Source organism: Leopardus geoffroyi, chromosome E3, assembly GCF_018350155.1.
Source record: "Leopardus geoffroyi isolate Oge1 chromosome E3, O.geoffroyi_Oge1_pat1.0, whole genome shotgun sequence".
Classification (NCBI taxonomy): domain Eukaryota; kingdom Metazoa; phylum Chordata; class Mammalia; order Carnivora; family Felidae; genus Leopardus; species Leopardus geoffroyi.
In genome coordinates, this window is record NC_059340.1 from 6,612,201 (window position 1) to 6,630,289 (window position 18,089).

The following is an 18,089-nucleotide window of genomic DNA, read 5'->3' on the forward strand; positions in this document are numbered from 1 at the left end:
TCTTGAAGACTGGGGAAGGAAGAGACAAAATCTAATAGTTAAGGTACATCTAATTTTATCTGTCTTCCATCTGTCCACCTACCTACATGTATCGTGTATGTGCATTCATATTCCAACTTAACTGTCACAACAACTCTGCAAGGGAACTAGCTCTGTATTCCAGAGGAACTGAGGTATAGAGAGGTGGAAGAACCTGCTAGGGTCGGTCAGCAAGTTAATGGCTCAAAGGCCTGACTCCCAAGCTTCCCATCATCATGATGTTGGTATTAGACATCCCAGAACCTGGAGAAGTTGTCTTTGGTAGCTTTTCATTCCCTGTTACATCCTCAGTGATTGACTATTATCAGTTTGCAGTTGATCCTGAATGCTCCCAGAGCTGTCTGGGATACTAGGAGACAGTACCTTTGGGGAGCTAGTCAGAGACCCTGCTCCCTGAAACAGGCTTAGATAGTTTTGACAATGACAGGCCACAGGTCAGAGCTCCCAAATTCTTACCTCCTGTCAAGGTACCTCCACGCCCATTACTAGATTTATATTTACACTTCTCAGTGCCCAGAATATGCTTTTTATCCTGCTAACTGGAATTTGCTCATTGATGGACTTGTATTCTTCGGTTTACTATCACTTCTGGTTAAATTATAGCAGTGGATAAAGTGGGTAATGGGAAAATCAAGTTTGATTCATAGGTTTTTGGCTTGAGCAAAAGAGTGAATAGAGGTAGACTAGACAGATGGAAACCACTGGAAGACGAAGGAGCAAGGGGAGGATTTCAGGCAAAAGAGAGCATGTTGGAAGGGTTTCAGATGAAGGAGTATGGCATCTTTGAGGTAATTAAGCTCTCTGGAGTAATGTCTCACCCTAGGAAGTGGGATGTAGGCAACTGAGGAAATTTAAGAATGAAGTTCCAAAGAGGCCCCTGAGGTATCATAATTGCAAAGCACAATGGGATTCCCACATCTGAAAATGTAATCTCAACGATTCTTTTCATTCATTCAGTAATACTATTGCCAGGTGCTAGGATATTCAGTAGTAGTAGCCTGTGGGTACAGTTAACATACAGGAATCAAACCGTTAAGCAATGAAGACTAAAGCAGATTAGTTACCAAAGCAATGGCTTTGGAATTAGACTTACCTATGTACTTTGCGGTTTACTAGCTGTGTGACTTTGGAAATTTTACTTAGCCTCTCTAGTTTCCTCGTCTGTACAATGGTTAACAGTAGCATGAAAATTAAATAAGATAATGTAAAAGGTACTGGTTATATATTAAGTGCCAAAAAATTACTATAAACACCAATATAAAAACCAGTGAGCATATAAGTGTTTGGCATAAAATCGAAAAAAGGGAACTAAGGAGCAAGCAGTTAGCAGTGCAGGACTAGCATTGTCCAGGGGAGTACCCTGGATTTGGAGAGCTTAAATATGAACTTGAGAGACCATCAGGAATCCTAGACTGGTAGGAATTGCCTCCCCTTAGGCACTCCTTACTGGAGTCATCAAAGTGTGACATCTGTCTCTTTTTGCTAACATTTGTATCCTAATGGTATCACATCTTACACTTCCTTCAAAAATTCAAGTGCATGGAGGAATGAGTGTTTAATCCCAGACCGGAAGGATGATTTCAAGCAGATGGTGTACTGTACAAGTCAAAGAAATACTGGAATTTTTCATTTTGCTGATGGATCTCATTCACTCTTCACCTTTAGAAAATGGTTAACCTCTTATATTTGTATTCCATCCATGTTTATAAATTTACAACTTGGGCATAATGACAGTATCTGTCTTTCTTTCCTGCACTTGCTCATTTACAAATCTCCACTCCATCTAACCATTGTCCTTCCTGGGCGCAGTTTGACTCGACGCTTTGGTTTGAACGGGCCAGGGTTCTAAATGCTGCCTTTACTTGCTTACTGAGTCTGCAGTTTCTGGCACTAAAATTACAAAAAGTACGAACTTCATGGGATTGTCGTGAAGATTAATGAGATAAGGTCAGTTTAAGTACTCCATAGCTGGTAACTGCTATTTCGGAGTTTAGCAGGAAACTCCCCTTATCATGAACAAATTTCCCTAACATATTTACTTTTCAACATGTCAAATATGCCCCTGGCAAACTCCGGGCACTGTAAGCTCTTTGAATCTTGACCCTATTTCTAAGGTTTTTCTTCCTCTTTTAGCCCATTGGTACTGATATGTCCTGCTTACTTATACCCTCGAGGCACAATTGGGAGGCCCTGGGAGTAGTGAAGGGGGAACACTGGCCAAGTTGAAGCCACAAAGGGAAAGGACTTGCCGGACTGCGGGCATAGGTATGATATTCGGGCCCCGCAGGGTCCCCGACTTGTGATTTGGAAGAAGAGAGAGAGGTGAAGATGGGTGGTAAAACGGCAAGGGTCAAGGGAGGAGGCAAATGGTGTGCACACGGGACAGTGGCGATGAGAAGGAAACCAATTTAGACCCTAGGTCCACTTGGGCAATGAAAGGACATTGCCCATCCTCTCTCAATCCCTCCTTGGAGAAAGACGAACGCCAAAGGAGGCCCCATCTTCACACCGCTCCCGAGTCCGGCTCCCCAGCGGCCCTGGGGAACCCACGATCGAGAGGAGACCTCCGAGCTGCCTAGACGGGACCCGGAAGTGCGCGCCGGGGAGCCCGAGTTTCCAGTCCTGCCCCGGGGGCCGAGGTGGCCGTCGTTACGGAGCGGCTGCGCGAGTGAGTGTCGGGGCTACGGGCCGGGGCTCCGGGTCTGCGCCGTGGCTGGGGGAAGCTCGGACTGCGGCGGGGGGCTCGGGCCGAAGGGATGCCCGTGGTGCGGGGTTGGGGCGGCAGGCCTGGCCGCGCCCCCGCGCGGGGCCCAGCCGGCCTGGGGAGAGTGAATTGGGAGCCTCTCCCGGGAAACCTGCCGTTTTCCCTGCATCTGCCCTCTTCTCCCTCCCTTTTCTGAAGTGACTGCCCATCCGTTGTGTCGCGCTCTGAAGACATTTTAGGGGAAGTCTTGGCCTTGGAGCAGCACCGGGGATTGGACCCAGCCCATGGAGAAGCTGCCTGAGCTGATGTCCCCGGAGTCCCTGTGCCCATCCTCCAAGCAGGAGCCTCGAAAGAGCAAGGGTGAGGAGCTGACCTAGCTGGCTTTCTTTGTCTAAACTTAGTCCTTCCGACCCGCGGCCTCAGATCAGATGGACACGATTGTCCTGTGAAAAACTACTGCTTTTTTTTTTTTTTTTTTAACCAGAGGCTCTATTACCTGTAAATAAAGCCTGTAACCAACGTTTTCTCTCTGTGTGGAGCAGATCTGCCGCAGCAGCACTATCCTAGCATAAGTCTTGGAGGATCTGTCATTCCAGCACCTGCTAACTTGCTTGGCCTTTGGAGAAGCTCACTAAATGTGTGAATAAAGAAATGAATGAACCCAGCCAAGTATGTCCCATACTGCAAATAACCAGTTAAGGAGCGGGCTCCTCCACTCATTCTACCCAAGCTCTCCTTCATCGTTAGGGAAAATACATTTACCACCCGAGGTATAAATTCCAAGAGGGTGCCTTTCCTGTGGAGTACAGTAGATAAGACAGCCACTTGCTGATGGAAAATGAGGTTAAGCTATAGGTATTAACATTTTTATTTCAATCTGCTATCCCCTCATTATCTGGTGTATGTCTGGCTATTAAAAAAATGGATATGGATGATTTAATTGGGAGACATAGGCTTAGATAATCCACATCAGGGGCTCTGAGATGGCTTATGTTTGGGGAGATTTTCTTTTACAGATTTATGTGTAAAAACTATGTTTTCGGGCTAATTTTTAATTTGGCAAGTATTTATTGAGCTTTTATTGTGAGGTGTTGAGACTAAGTTGAAAGAAAACCCAACCCCTACTCACCCACAAACTTAAGAGTTGAGTTAGAATAGTTAACTGAGAGGCTGTGGGTTAGTAAACAAGGTAGAAGTTCACAAGGGAGATCCCTGGGAACTGGGTATTGGCCCAGGAAACCTTAGAAAGTCACAGGTTTGGCCTGGAAAGAATTTAAAGTTCAAGGAATCAAATTTTAGATGAGAGGGGATAGACACCACAGGCTCCCTGTTGTTAGTCTTTCTAAAAGGCCAAGTGCCTGTACTCACCTTATTAAAATACTCATTTACTCCTGTTAGTTCACAGCGCCCACTGCATCCAGTCCATACTCCATAACTTGGCATTCAAGGCCCTCTGCAGGGTGGCCTCAACTCAACTTGAGAGTCTTCCCTTAGTGTTCCCCAATATAAACCGAGCAAGACTGGTGTGTCTACACAAGGTAATGCTGAAGACACTTTGCACTATCTACTGTTGTGCCTCTGTGTCTTTTTCTTAATGCATTGCTGTCCACTACATTCTCTGCCTATCCAAACGCCACTCATCCCAGCGTCCCATGCAAGACAGCCTCCTCCATGAAGTTTCTGAAATAAACAGTTGTAAGCGATATTTACATGAAAACCTGCAGGACTTGGTGGCTGATTGAGCATTAGGGGGAAACTGGGTATAATTGCCTTTGTTCCCTTCACTGTCATACCTCTTAAAAAAAAATCTTCATGAGTTGCTATTATCTTTGGAATGCAGGGCACTGCTTCTGCTCCATCAGAACTGATTACACCCAGGTTGCCAGTGGCTTACCTATAATGAATCCATTGGACACATTTTTTTCAGCTTTAATTTTTTGACCGTGATCCTGTCCCCTTCCAGGACTTTACTTAACCGCTATTTGCTGCTCTTGCTGCCACCTGGCTCCTGAATACTAGATGTTCATGGGTGTACCTCAGAGCACACTGTTTTCTGCCAGTCCCCACCTCCCTTCCCTCCAATGACAACCTTAGTTAATTTTAGTAACAGATTTTCCCAAGCTAGAAAACTTGGGAGTCATACTCTACTATTCTCCTTCCCTCCATATTCAGTCAGCCACCACATCCTGTCAGTTTTTCTTCAAAAAGTGCCTGATTCAGTTACCTGTCACTGCCATTTCCTCATTTTAGTCCCGTCCTATTTTTCTTGGATTGTTGATACATCACTATGCTATTGGTCATGCCCCTCACTCTAGGCTCTCCTCTATACTGCTGCCAGAAGAATTTCCCTGGGAACAAATTTGATCATGTTAGTCTTTGCCTATAAAATAAAGTGCAAAGCCCTGGGTGTGGCTTATATGCCTCTTCATAGGTGGCTCTACTCTACTTTTTCACTACATCTCCTGCTTCCTGCCCACGTGGAGCATACATTTCAGTCATATTGAATTTTTTTTCACTATTCCTTAAACTTAGTGTTCCTTTTTAAGTTGCTGAGCCTTAGCATATGCTATTACTTGTTTCTGGAATACTCTTTACCTTGTAGATCCTGATCATAGTCAAGATCCCGCTCCAAGTCATTCTTTGAGGATGCCATCTCCAATCACCTCGGTAGGGGTTGTCCTTCCTAGTTCTGCTTTGAGGCAGCATTATAATCCTTCTACCAGTATCCTGCACATAATGGGTGGTCTGTATGTTTTTGATTGGTTAAATCAAACAGGAAGTGTATTCATCTCCTAGGGTTGCCATAACAAATTACCACAACTGCATGGCTTAATACAGCAGAACTATATTCTCACCATTTTGTAAGCTAGAAGTCCAAGAGGGCCTGTCTACCTCTGAAGGTTCTAGAGAGGAATCCGTCTTTGACTGATCCTAGCTTCTGGTGGTCCCCAGCAATTCTTGGGGCTCCTTGGCTTATGGCTGTATCATTCAATCTCTGTCTCTGTTGTTACATGACCTTCTTTTCTGTGTTTCCATATCCGAATCTTCCTCTTCTTTCTCTTAAAAAGATATCAGTCATTGGATTTAGCCCCAACCCCCCAATCCATTATGACCTCATCTGAACTCTGCAAAGACTCTGCTTCCAAATAAGGTCACATTCTGAGATTCCAGGTAGACATGAGTGGGGGGTGGGGGGGCATTATTTGACACAGTACAGTATTACTCATTTCTCCTGCTGTTAGAAGTGAATATACTTGAGATCACACAGCTTTGTAGTTAAACTACTTGAAGAACTGCATAGATTACCCCCTTTCCTCTAAATTAAAAGCAGATCAGCCAAGAAACTTTCTTTTAAACCTTTGTCCACAGGGACACATTTGATTTGCTTATTTCAGAGGGCAACTGCTCTCTTCTTGGGCTTCTCTAGCTCTGTCTTAGACTGGCCACTGTCTGTTGAGGCGTTCTAGGGGGCCCTGCTGTCTACCAGAGTTTGGATCCAAGTTTTTGATATTTTTTCTTTTTTTTTTTAATTTTTAAAATGTTTATTATTTTTTTAATATTTATTTTAGAGAGAGAGAGAGAGAGATAGAGCATGAGTGGGGGATGGGCAGAGAGAGAGGGAGACACAGAATCCAAAGCAGACTCAGGCTCTGAGCTGTCAGCACAGAACCTGATGCGGGGCTCGAACCCATGAAGCGCGAGATCATGACCTGAGCCGAAGTCAGATGCCTAACTGACTGAGCCACCCAGGTGCCCTAATGTTTGTTTATTTTTGAGTGACAGAGAAAGAAGGAGAGAGAATGAGCAGGGGAGAGGCAGAGAGAGAGGGAGACACAGAATCTGAAGCAGGCTCCAGGCTCTGAGCTGTCAGCACAGAGCCCATTGTAGGGCTTGAACCCACAAGCTGTGAGATCATGACCTGAGCCTAATTCAGATGTTCAACTGACTGAGCCACCCAGGCACCCCCTTCTTTTCTTTCTTTTTTTTTTTTTTTAATTTTTTTTTTCAACGTTTTATTTATTTTTGGGACAGAGAGAGACAGAGCATGAACGGGGGAGGGGCAGAGAGAGAGGGAGACACAGAATCGGAAACAGGCTCCAGGCTCCGAGCCATCAGCCCAGAGCCCGACGCGGGGCTCGAACTCACGGACCGCGAGATCGTGACCTGGCTGAAGTCGGACGCTTAACCGACTGCGCCACCCAGGCGCCCCCCCTTCTTTTCCTTAAAAAGAATTTTGTTTTCAATTTTATTTTAGAGAGTGCAAGCAGGGGAGAGGGGCAGAGAGAGAGAGAATGGGAATCTTAAGCAGTCTCCACGTTCAGTGCAGAACTCGATTTGATGCGGGGCTTGATCTCACGACCTGAGCCAAAATCAAGAGTCAGATGTCTGACTGTGCCAGCCAGGTGCCCCGATATTTTTTCTAAAAGTGGCTCTGATCTATGAAGAGATCTACCTCTCTGAATTTTATTTGAGCCTCAGTCCTGGAGAATTTTTTTTTCAATGTTTATTTATTTTTTTGGGGACAGAGAGAGACAGAGCATGAACGGGGGAGGGGCAGAGAGAGAGGGAGACACGGATTCGGAAACAGGCTCCAGGCTCCGAGCCATCAGCCCAGAGCCCGACGCGGGGCTCGAACTCACGGACCGCGAGATCGTGACCTGGCTGAAGTCGGACGCTTAACCGACTGCGCCACCTAGGCGCCCCCTGGAGACTTTTTATAAATGGTCTTTTTGGAACCGTCAGTGATTTATAGATTCTTCTCTTGATGGAGGGGAACTTCCTTTTAATGAATTGCCGGGAAATAATCAGGAGCATTTTGAAGCACCTAATGTGCACAGGACTCTTTTCATAGTAGTGGGCTTGGAGAAAAAGAAATGGAAGACATCTTTTATTCTGAGATGCTTTGAATATAAATTGACACACACACACACACACACACACACACACACACACACACACATAAAAATACTTCTGAGGAGAGGCCCAAAGACTGTGGTTAAATACCATGAAAGAGGTAGGAACTGAATGCTTTAGAGATTCAAAGGAGAGATCACTTCCAGCTAGGGTTAGAGCTGGGTTAGGTTTCAGGAAGGAGGCTGCCTTTGAGCTGGGTCTTGAAGGTCTAGGATTTTGATAGGTGACATTAGAATGGAGGCTGTTCCAGGTGGAGGAGAAGGATGTGTGTGGGGATATACATGTTCAGGAAATAGTTCACATTAATTGGAGTATAGAGAAGATGTGATAGGGGATGAGTCTGTAAATCAGAGTGGAGTAAGATTGTGGGAGAAGAATGCCAGGCCCAAGAGCTTAGTTTTTGTTCAGCAGATGTTGAGGTATGATATGTTAGCTTTTCTTAACAGGAGGCTAGCTGGTGAGCATTGCATATGAAGGAAGAGAATCTGACTTGTTGAGTGTGGTATGGGAGGTGAGAGTTGCTTAGGATCCGACTTTAGGACATGAATAGTGATAAGAGGAAGGTAGGGACAAAAATCAAGAAGTGATAACAGGAAGGTAGGGACAAAAATCAAGAAATGTGCTGTAGGTAGAAGCAATAGTACTTGTTTACCGAGTGGATGTGAGGGCAGAGAAAGGAGTCACTGATCATTGTCAGTGCTAAAATGCTAAAGCTACAGGAGAGTTGCAGGAATATTATACCAAATATTCAAACTCCAGAAGGAGGAACAGATTTGAGACCTATTGACCTCAAGAGACTGGTATGAGAGCCCCATGGAAATGTGTCTTTAGATTATTGGAGGTGCCGTAGCCTGTTACAGATATTCCCCGTTTCAGGAGATGGGAACACAATCCCTTCAGCTACTTAACCCAGAGAGAAACAGTTTCTCTCATATTCATATCCAGCAGTCAGTACTCCTGTCCACACAACCATCAACGTTGTTTTCCAGAATCCAAGTAATTCTTACTACCTTCTCCACCACAGTCTTGGTCCAGGGTGCCATCATCTTTCACCTGAACTATTGCAGCAGCCTCCTGGCTGGTTGTCCTGCCTCTACCATCGCCTTCCTACAGTCTATCCAAAATAGCAGCCGGTGTGATCCTGTTAAAATGCCAGGTCTTGTCTTCCTCTGGTCAAAAGCCTCCTGTGGCTCCCCATCTCACTCGGCGAAAGAACACCTCTTCCAGTAGCCTATAGGCTCCTATGTTCTCTGATTCCCTTTTAATGTCTGTGACCTCATTTCTTACTACCCCTCCCCCTGCTCATTGCATACCCATCACATTGCCTCCTTGAACACCCAGGGCCTTTGCACTTGTTATTTCTTCTATGTGCAATGCTCTTTCTCAGATACTCTTACCTCCTTCAAGTCTTTGCTTCAGTGTCATTTTCTTAGTCCTTCTTTGACCATGGTATGTAAAATTGGAACCCTTCTGCCCACTCCCTCCCCCTGGCACTCTACTCCTCTTCCTTGCTTTCTCTATGGTATGTGTATCTTCTTCCTCTAAGAGTATGTAATTTATAAGGTTTCTTGTCCAGCTCCCTTACTAAAATGAAATATCTTAGAAGGCAGAGTTTTTGCCTATTTGCCCACTGGTGTATCTCAGCACTTGGAACTGTACGTGGCATGTTGTTGGTGCTCAGTAAGATGGATGTGAATGAGTGAAGTGTCACAGGACTTATAAAGAGGAGAAGTATTGAAGAATTCTACAAGGATCACTTTCAGCCAATGAAGAAGGTGCTATTGAATGGAGCCTGAGAGCTGTAGGATTTGCATTCTTGACTATGTCGGGCAGGCTGTCAGATCCTCTGTCTGTCGGCCCAAATAAAAGGCTCATCCTCTAGCATGCCTAAGCCTTCACATGTTGTTGGAGACAACAAAGCAATTGGTTCAACAAAAAGAAAAGGTTTGGTGTAGGGGAGAGGATCAGAACAAGGCTGGAAAGACAGAGGCCAGGTCAGGGAGATACAGAAGAAACCCTCATTTGGCCTCAAGACCAAATGGAGGCATGCCCAGGTTATTGCTCTTTGACTTTTGATGAGCTGATGAAGACTTTATTAGCTTCTCTGTCTGATGTCTCATCTTATTAATGATCCCAGTTTTGAAGGGCTTCTGGGTTTAGATGCTCCTAGGCCTGTGGGACAAATCTGGAAGACTTAGAAGGTTCTAGAGTTAGGCTGTCCAGTAGGGTAGCACCAGCTACAATGGGCTAACTACATTGAAATTAATTAAATACAATTAAAAGTTCAGCTCCTCAGTTGCACTAGCCACATTTCAAGTGCTCAGTAGCCATCTGTGACTACTGGCTACTGTATTGGACAGTGCAGATGTGGAACAGTTACATAACCACAGTAAGTTCTGTTGGATTGTGCACAGTGAATGACTTGAATTTACAGTACCAGTTCATTTTGGTATCTTGCGAAAAAGAATTGGCCTGCCTACCTATTTGTTTGGGCTTGACTGATGCCTTTGTCACTTTTTTTTTTAAAGTACCTAACTTTTTAGACCTAGTCTCTGTGTTTGCAATTTGTGTGACTTACAAGGTAAACAGTTAAACACATGTGCAAATGGATATAAAAACATTAACCCAGTAGTCCATTCACACTGTTAGAATGGCTATCATTTAAACGACAAGAAGTAACAAGTGTTGGTGAGGATATGGAGAAAAGGAATTCTTATACACTGTTGGTGAGGATGTAAATTGATGAACTACCAATAGAACTACCATATGATCCAGCAATTCACTTCTGTGTGTTTATCTGAGGGAAATGAAAGCACAAATCTCAAGAAGATATCTGCACCCCCCATGTTCATTACAGCATTATGTACAACAGCCAAGACTTGGAAACAGCCTAAGTGTCCATCGATGGATGAGTGGATAAAGCACATATGGTATACATACAAATATACATGTGTATACACAGTGGAATATTGTTCAGCCATGAAAAGGAAATCTGTCATTTTTGGAAACATGGATGGACCTTGAGGATATTATGCTAAGTGAAATAAATCAGAGAAAGACAGATACTGTATGATCTCACTTATATATGACATCCAAAAAACAAACAAACAAAAAAACCCCACCCGAACTCTTAGACACAGAAAACAAACTGGTGATTGCCAGATGTTGGGGGTGGGCCTGGGGGAATTGGATGAAGGGTGTCAAAAAGTAGAAACTTCCAGTTACAAGGTAAATAAATCCTGAGGATGTAATGTACAACATGGCAACTATAGTTGATAATGCTGAATAGTATGTTTGAAAGTTGCTGTGAGAGAGGACCTTAAAAGTTCTTATTACAAGAAGAAAATTTTTACAAATACAATATCTAAATTGAACATACAGAGGATGAGAGCATATCTGGATGTGGAGAACAAGTGATAAGACATCACAGATAATTATTAAATTCCTTCAATAAAATGACTATTACCAAATAAAATCAGAGCTGTTTATATTCTAGGCTTTCCCTGCTGATGGAAATGCTGCATTGGATATTCCTCAGCACTCCCTTCTTTCAGAAAGATCCCTCTTGGTAGAGGGCCTGCTTTCTCTAATACCACTGCGAACAAAACAAAACAAAACAAAAACAAAAACTCTAGCTTCAGTGAGCCTTATTTCATAAGTATTTCTTGAGAGGAGGAATGTATTAAACAGGCAATGTTTTTCTATCATGTCTCCTTTAAATGCAGTTAGGGTGCAGGGTTTATTTTTGTATGTTCTGTTAGAGTTGAAATTGACTTGGAAATATTTCTACTCCATGCTTCATATTTAAACAACTCTTCCTCTTCTCCCCTTTCCTTTATTAAATCTTCCCAGGGGCGCCTGGGTGGCGCAGTCGGTTAGGCGTCCGACTTCAGCCAGGTCACGATCTCGCGGTCTGTGAGTTCGAGCCCCGCGTCGGGCTCTGGGCTGATGGCTCAGAGCCTGGAGCCTGTTTCCGATTCTGTGTCTCCCTCTCTCTCTGCCCCTCCCCCGTTCATGCTCTGTCTCTCTCTGTCCCCAAAAAAATGAATAAACGTTGAAAAAAAAATTAAAAAAAAAAAATCTTCCCAATTTGCAGTATTTTTTTTTATTTAAAAAAAAAATTTTTTTTTAACGTTTATTTATTTTTGAGACAGAGAGAGACAGAGCATGAATGCGGGAGGGTCAGAGAGAGAGGGAGACACAGAATCTGAAACAGGCTCCAGGCTCTGAGCTGTCAGCACAGAGCACGACGTGGGGCTCGAACTCAACGGACGTGAGATCATGACCTGGGCCGAAGTCGGACGCCCAACCAACTGAGCCACCCAGGCGCCCCTACAGTATTTTTTAAAGATGCACATAAGTAGGTCTGAGTGTGTCTGTCCATGAGTGAGCATCTGTGTATAGAGAGATGCTCTGGTGAAGAAGGTGTTGGCATTTGATGATGTGAAGATAGTCTTCCCTGTTACCTCAGAGACAATCACGAGGCCAGGGTACCATGTAGACAGAACCTCTGGGGTAGGATACTCCTCTTTAATTGACTTGTTTAGTCCCTTCCCCTCCCCACACAGAGACCCCAGAATCTCCCTTCTAATGTTCTGAGATACTTCCACTTCCCCCAAACACCGCTTTCCTTTCTGCTAATCCCAGTATGTCTGTCTGGTTAGCTACTTCATATATAAACCCTAATTTTAGTTTCCCACTGCTTTCTCCAGTTCTGCACAACTTGTATCCATCTTTTCTCTGTACTGCAAGGCCATTTTTCATACTTTTTGTTGAACCAAATCCTTCTTGAATACTCTGACCATCCTGTTTCCCACCAGGCATTTTTCTTATTACATTTTACCTTTTTTATATTTTCTGTCAGATGGTGAGACCTGGACTGAGGATCAATTAATTATAAAGCAGAAAAGTCTTGAAGTAGGGCTACACTACCTGAAGGAGATGAATGTGAACAAAACAAACATGAGGGGCCCTATGAATGCAGATGAAACTTCTGTAATGTCATAAACTCTATCCAACAGCCACAGATTCTTAATTGAAGAGACATCTCAAATGTGCAGTATTTGTGGAAAGTTATTTAGGTGAAACTCATACCTTATTCAGCATGGAAGAATCCACACACAAGGGAAGACTTTGGAGTGTCGTCAATGTGGAAAAACTTTTGGCCATAGTTCAAACCTTATCCAGCATCAAAGAATACATACTGAAGAAAAACCCTATGAATGCAGTAACTGTGGGAAAGCCTTCTGGTGCAGTTCACACCTTATCCAGCATCAGATAATTCATACAGGAGAAATGCCTTATATGTGTAATGAATGTGGAAAAGCTTTTGTTCAGAGCTCAAGTCTTACTTGACACTGGAGAATCCACATGAGGGAGAAACCCTATGTGTGTAGTGAGTGTGGGAAGGCCTTCAGCCGGAGCTCAAATCTAATAGGACATCAGTGAGTTCACACCAAAGAGAGACTATATGAATGCAATGACTGTGGGAAAGCTTACAGTTGTAACTCGCACCTCATTGAACACCACAGAGTCCACACAGGGGAGGCTCCTTATGATTGCAGCAAGTGTGGGAAATCTTTTAGTAGGAGTTCACTTCTTATTAAACACCATAGAATTCACATTGGAGAGAAACCCAATGAATGTAGTGAATGTGGGAAGGCCTTCAGTCAGAACTCTCACCTTATTCAGCAGCAGAAAACTCACAGTGAAGTAAAAGCTTGTGAATGTAAGGAGTGTGGGAAAACCTTCACGTACAGTTCATGCCTTTCTGATCATCTGGGAATCCACATAAGAGAGAAACCGAATGAAATGAAGATGGTAGATAGAGCCTTTGGTCAGAGTTCAGCTCTGATTGAATGCCAGAGAGCCTGCATGGGGAAGAAACCCTTTGGGTTTCATGAGGGTGTACAGCCTCCAGTCCTGGCTCAACTCTTATTAAGATGTGAAAATCCAGATAGTGGATAGATCTCATGGATGTGTTCAACACATGAAAACCTTTAGACAGAGTTTCCACCTTATTCAGCATCATTAGATTCACCTTGGAGGAAAGTGTGTCAGAGAGGGGTGTGAAAGGAACCTAATGCAGCACTACCAAGGTGATGGCTAAGTGGAACCTTCAGTTAGTGCTGCTGTTTATTTGATGTTTAGGATCTGCATCACAGGGAGATCCTGTGGTTTGCTTTTCAGATCTTCCCAGTTGTCTTCTGAAAATGGAATGAGTCAGATCCACTCCAGGGAAGAAAGAATCAGGGAATTCTAGATTCAGACTCATAGATCAGGAAAGCAGCAAGGTGACCTTTGAACCCAGTAGCTCTCCTTCTAGCTCATCTATTCTGTTGTAACTCTTGATGGAAGTGACCCTTAGGTCTTGGACCAGCATTTCACTCCTCAGTGTCCTGCAGATTATTGAATCTCTTGTTTTATATGACCTAAATGCACTTAATAAACAGGCATATTTTCTAGGCCAAATAACTTCAGTAGGACATGTCACGGGCTTTGTTATATGTCAGCTTGGGTAGGTTGAAATGCACTTGCCAGACTTCCCTTTCCTGTAATTTTTGGTTCTTGAGGGCTAGAGAGGGAGATTCTTGGGAGACTGGGAGGGCAGAAAAAAAGCAGCAGTTATTTTGTAACTCACCCATGTTGTTGCTAGTCAGCAGCTGGGCCTGCAAAGGGTCCACCTTCCCCTGGATCCTCCTTTGCCTTCCCTAGGTTGTGTGTGTGTGTGTGTGTGTGTGTGTTTGTGTCCTCGTGGTTTTACCCCTCTGATTGAATCCTAGTCATACTCAAGGTCACTGTTCTTGTGACAAGTATACATTTATTTTAAGTTTAGGTGGAGAGAAATGGGTAACTTCTGGCTGTTTTTGAAACAAACCTTCAATAATAATTTTCAAGATTTCCTTTGAGAAAAAGCCACAGTTCAAACTCCTTTATAACAAAAATTACATCATAACCTGAGGCAGAGCTTCACTACTGGGTAATTGTTGAGGAAAAAATTGAATAGTGTGATACATAATAGATCATTTTTTTAAGGATTTTTTATTTTGGGGTGCCTGGATGGCTCAGTTGGTTGAGCATCTGACTTCAGCTCAGGTCATCATCTCATGGTTTGGGAGTTTGAGCCCTGCATTGGGTTCTCTGCTGTCAGTGCAGAGCCTGCTTTGGATCCTCTGTCTCCCCTCTCTCCTCTCTGTCTCTGCCCCTCCCCCACTCATGTGTGTGCTAGCACTTGCTCTCTCAAAAATGAATAGGATTTTTATTTTTAAGAAATCTCTGCACCCAAACATGGGACTTGAATTCATGACCCTGAGATCAAGAGTCACATGCTTCACCAGCTGTGCCAGCCAGGTGCTCCCATAATGGATACAATTTAAAAAAACATAGGGGCGCCTGGGTGGCGCAGTCGGTTAAGCGTCCGACTTCAGCCAGGTCACGATCTCGCGGTCCATGAGTTCGAGCCCCGCGTCGGGCTCTGGGCGGATGGCTCAGAGCCTGGAGCCTGTTTCCGATTCTGTGTCTCCCTCTCTCTCTGCCCCTCCCCTGTTCATACTCTGTCTCTCTCTGTCCCAAAAATAAATAAACGTTGAAAAAAAAAATTAAAAAAAAAATAAGCATTTACAACAAAGTAGGTATTTTTCTCAGATACCTAGAATAAATCTAACAATGTACTACCCAGTAGAGATATTTTTGGGATTTCTTTCAGTGATAAAAATATTCATGGTAATGAGTACTCAAAAGTTTGTGTGTGTGTTTTTTTTTTTTTTTAATTTTTTTTTCAACGTTTATTTATTTTTGGGACAGAGAGAGACAGAGCATGAACGGGGGAGGGGCAGAGAGAGAGGGAGACACAGAATCGGAAACAGGCTCCAGGCTCTGAGCCATCCGCCCAGAGCCCGACGCGGGGCTCGAACTCACGGACCGCGAGATCGTGACCTGGCTGAAGTCGGACGCTTAACCGACTGCGCCACCCAGGCGCCCCTGTAAATGCTTATTTTTTATAACAAAAAATAAGATTGTTTTACCCCTAGTTAGTCTGGATTAATGATTATTTAAAATATCAAGTGAAAATTATACTTACATTGTAGACTCTTAAAATTGAAACTTGCCTGTCCTGCAGCTTCCATGCCTGGTCTGGTGCTGTGCACACAGTAGGTATTGAGTGGATGGCTGTGGAATGAATCTGTTTACGGGACACCAAAGTCTTGTTGTTTGTCTCAGCTCTTCTATCTACACTCCTCTACCTTCCTCTCTGTATAATCTGGAGGTGATTATTAGCACTAACTAAGGGTCACCTTGCCATCTAGATGTCCCGAGTATGGACTTGCACTCTGTGAGGCCTGGTCTGACCTCTGAGCTGGTGTGCCCTCTTACTCTACTCGGCATGTGACCCTTCTCGAGTCCCTCCCCACTCCTTTCACCACAGAACGGGCCCTTTCCTTCTGTGGGGTCTTGAGAAACTTCAGGGATGAGGCAGGGCTTGATGAGTTGGGTTTGAAGGCTGGGCAGGATTCTTTTTTTTAAGGGTATTTATCCATTTTGAGAGAAAGAGAGAGAGAAAGCACATGTCAGGAGGGCAGAGAGTGCGTGAGAGAGGGAATCTCAAGCAGGCTCCACACTGTCAGCACAGAGCCCAACGCAGGCTTGAACTCATGAACAGTGGATCATGACCAGAGCCAAGATCAAGAGTTGGACGCTTAACTGACTGAGGTGCCCCACTGACTGGGCAGGATTCTGATTGGCAGAAAAGAATAGCAGGGAGGGGCATCTCAGGACAAAGTCATTGTGCAGGGTCATGGGCCAGGCTCCAAGGGTGGAGGTGTCCGTGGAGACCAGGAAAGGAGAGCAAAGAGTTTGTCTAGCGTATCAAAGGCACTAAAGTAGTGGGGGAGCGGCTCCTGGCTGGCTCAGTCAGTGGAGCATGCAACTCTTGATCTCAGAGTTGTTAAGTTCAAGCCCCACGTAGGGTGTAGAGATTACTTAAAAAAAAAAAAAAAAAAAAAAAAAAAGGTGTAGGAAAAAACCCCACTAAAGCGGGGCTCTGGTTCTTTGGGCACAAGTGTTACTAGTGGCCAGAAAATTGACTAAGCTGTTAGACCTCAGGTGAACACGAGGGCAGCCGCTCATCCACGTTGGCCAGGCTTTTCTCAGTCTTAGTATTGGAAGTCTCACATCTGAGAAAATGCTCAGTCCTGTGCGAACCAGGATGACTGATCACCTGAAGCCATAGTAACCCCTCATCCTTGCCCACTCATGGCTTCTAGCTGCAACAGGACATAATAGAGCGGGAATTCTTAACTTAGGTAGCATCCTGTATCACCTGGGGGGCTTTCAAAGTACCTCAGTCCCAATCTCAGAGATTTTATGGAATTGAGTATGACCTGGATATTGGGATTTTGCAAGTTACCAGCGAATTCTAATGTGCATTCAAGGTTGGGAACCTATATATGCAATAGGGGACAACAATGCTTCACAGGTGCTGAAAGACACAAAAAGATCACATAGGATCTGTGGCATAGTCACTGAGGGCTAGCAAGAGGGCTGGACTGGGAGTGTGGAGCACATCAGGAGCCTATGTGAAAGGAGAGAGAAGGTGTCCAAGGTGAAGGAGCTGTGGGGCCCTGGCATTGGGAATGGAGCCAGCTAGTGGGTGGATTCCCTAAGTGCAGTAAACCAGGTCTGGGGGCTGGAGAGCAGAGGCCTGCTCACTTCCCAGTTCTGTTAACTGGTAAAACTACAGTTTGGGTTTTCCCTTGGGAGCTCTGGCCCAAGGAAGCACAGAGTCTGGGGGAAGTCAGAGCTCCAGCTCATGGGGACTCCACCCTATTTTCCAGCAGACAGTTATTCTTGCTTGTCCTCTACCCTGGACCTGGGAAAATATGAAAATGCTTCCAGAGGAGGCTATAACCTAAGCCTGTGCACACATTCTAAAATCTCCAGTCCTGGAGGGGGCTGGCCTGGTAGTCCTTAGCCATGCTAAGGGGACTGGGCTCCCCTGAATGAGAGGTTCTTCCTGTGCTCTGTTAGAGGATGGAATCTGGGAAAGGGAAGATAGTAAGAGGAAGAGGAATTTTGGCATTGGCGCCCAAATATGACTCCTTTAATTTACCAGAGGCCTCTCATGGCCCTTAGGATGTAACTCTACAAGACCCTTCACGTCTCTGCTCTGCCTATTGACGTCTTCAGTTCTCTGGGGGCCGCTCCTGCCAGTCATTTTGAAATTTGTTGGGTCCTTGAACACAGTATTTTTTCAAATGTAGGTCAAAGCAACTAGTGGGTCAGAAAATTAATTTATTGGAGTGAGTTGCAACCAGCACTGAGGGTAAAAGAAAAAAGTAAGCATGACTGGACTGGGATAGAAAGCATTTGTGTGCATTGCACGTAGCTAAGGGAAGTGAGATTTTTCCATGTGCACATGTACACATATGTACCA

General features: G+C 44.5%; 1 protein-coding gene across 1 annotated transcript in view; it reads left to right on the top strand.

The window, feature by feature from the left end:
* Nucleotides 1-2,451: 2,451 nt before the first annotated feature.
* Nucleotides 2,452-18,089, top strand: part of TMEM225B (transmembrane protein 225B) — a 29,998-nt gene continuing 14,360 nt past the window's right edge. Inside the window, exons 1-2 of the mRNA XM_045460934.1 lie at nucleotides 2,452-2,707; nucleotides 2,942-3,103. The gene's annotated coding sequence lies outside the window, so the exon portion shown is untranslated. The remainder of the gene's footprint in view (nucleotides 2,708-2,941; nucleotides 3,104-18,089) is intronic.